The following is a 2,002-nucleotide window of genomic DNA, read 5'->3' as shown; positions in this document are numbered from 1 at the left end:
TATATATATATATATATTTATATCGCTTGATAAGCGATGGTGGTGTGTTTACTTTCCCGTAACTTAGCATTTCGGCAAAAGCCGGCAATAGACGGGGTACGAGGCTTACAAGGAATAAGTCGCGGTGTCCGATTTGTTACTGAGTGACAATGGACAAAGTCGTGTTTGATAAGTGCCAATACACGAAACTCTCAGCTTTTGACTTACTCTCTAGTTTCTGCTGATGATATATATACATATTACATATATGTGCAAAACAATATCATCACGCAATCAAACCAATCGACACGCTAAAAATAGCAGCCAAAGTATTCCCCTACAAAATCACGCGCCCATTGTATGTAATGTCCTAGATTATCCCTAAAAAGACGGTTTGCTGATGGCTGGAATGTTTTTGATTATATGGTTGCAGTATCAGGGTTTATTTGAGGCTAAATAACAACAACTTTATGGTCAATTTCTATATTAACAGCCGCACGATTTTCACTAATAAAAAAAAATTGATCTTTTGCGTAGAATCAAGTACCCAACCTCCTAATGTGCTGTAAATCCCTTATTTTGGTTCGGAAAAAATGAGGTGGGGGCTCCTCCCCCCCATCCGGGAACTATTGGAAATTTGTTTTTTTCGTTGAACGAACTCCTGTGACCTCCTAATATTGCAAAAGTAGGTTACTTAAGGTGAGCCTAGTAACTGATTATTTTGGGATCTTGCTGTTTGTAACTTTTGGTGAGCCGTGGCACCTCGGGCCGACCAACACCTGTAAGTGGTAAAAAACCCTGCCATTAATTTGGTGTGAATAGGTAATATCAAATAATTCAATAACAACATATATTTAAATGAAACACGAAAAAACTTGAAATATTATATTTCAGTATTTGTCCTGTACTTTTCCAGGTTTACAATCTTAAGAATATGACTTTTCATGCTTGCATTTTTCCATGCAATATATATATTCATGTGTGTGCGTGTGTGTGTTGTGTGTGTGTGTGTGTGTGTGTGTGTACAGGATGCATATATTATGCAGATAAGTATGTGAGTAAGTATAATGTCAATCTGCGAAATGTTTAGTACAGATGCCCTTAGCTCCTCTCCTAGTAATTCCGAGTGTCTTGAAATATGCACACGTATTTTCAACAAATATACATGTATATGTGTACGTGTGTTTGTGTGTATGTATGTGTGGGGGTACGCGTGTGTTTGTGAGTGTTTGTAAAATATAGCTCAACTTAGAATGGGATGTTCATAAGACTTATTTCCTCTTGGAAGTAAGAGTTGACCCTGCAGATGTTATAAAATGTCCAACGCATCACTACTAATTATTTTGTATTAATTCCCCTGTTTTGGAAGATGTCACGAGGTGCGATGAAATATACACAGGAAGATATGTATATACTGAGTACACGCACACACACAAACACACACACACGCACATACACACAGGCACACACAAACACGCACAGACACACGCACACACAAACACTCACATCTTCTATCTATATGTATAAACTCAGGATGTGTGTATGTTTTCGCGCGCGCGCGCAAACCCGCAGAACTTTTGAAGTTCGCAACTGATTTTCTCCAAACTGGGAACACAATTACTTATGTTCCCGAGATGGTTCTAAACTCTTAAAATATTTCATATAATGAGTAATGGTCCCCTTGGTGCAGAAAACTTCCTTGTCTGGGTAAACAATACGAACGATCGTATAACTTGGTCGCTTCGTTGGTCCAAGGGACATTAGTCCTTGATGACGTACTTGTCTTAATTTCTCTCTCTCTCATTCTTTCTCTCTCTCTCATTCTTTCTCTCTCTCTCATTCTTTCTCTCTCTCTCATTCTTTCTCTCTCTCTCTCATTCTTTCTCTCTCTCTCATTCTTTCTCTCTCTCTTTCACTATATATATATATATAACACAGAGGAAGTTCTGCCGGTTTACAAACTCACCCACACACATCCTCAGTTATATATATATATGTGTGTGTGTGTACAAAGCATGAGGAT

Source organism: Octopus bimaculoides, chromosome 5 (genome assembly GCF_001194135.2).
Source record: "Octopus bimaculoides isolate UCB-OBI-ISO-001 chromosome 5, ASM119413v2, whole genome shotgun sequence".
Classification (NCBI taxonomy): Eukaryota; Metazoa; Mollusca; class Cephalopoda; order Octopoda; family Octopodidae; genus Octopus; species Octopus bimaculoides.
Note: the sequence above shows the minus strand (reverse complement) of the source record.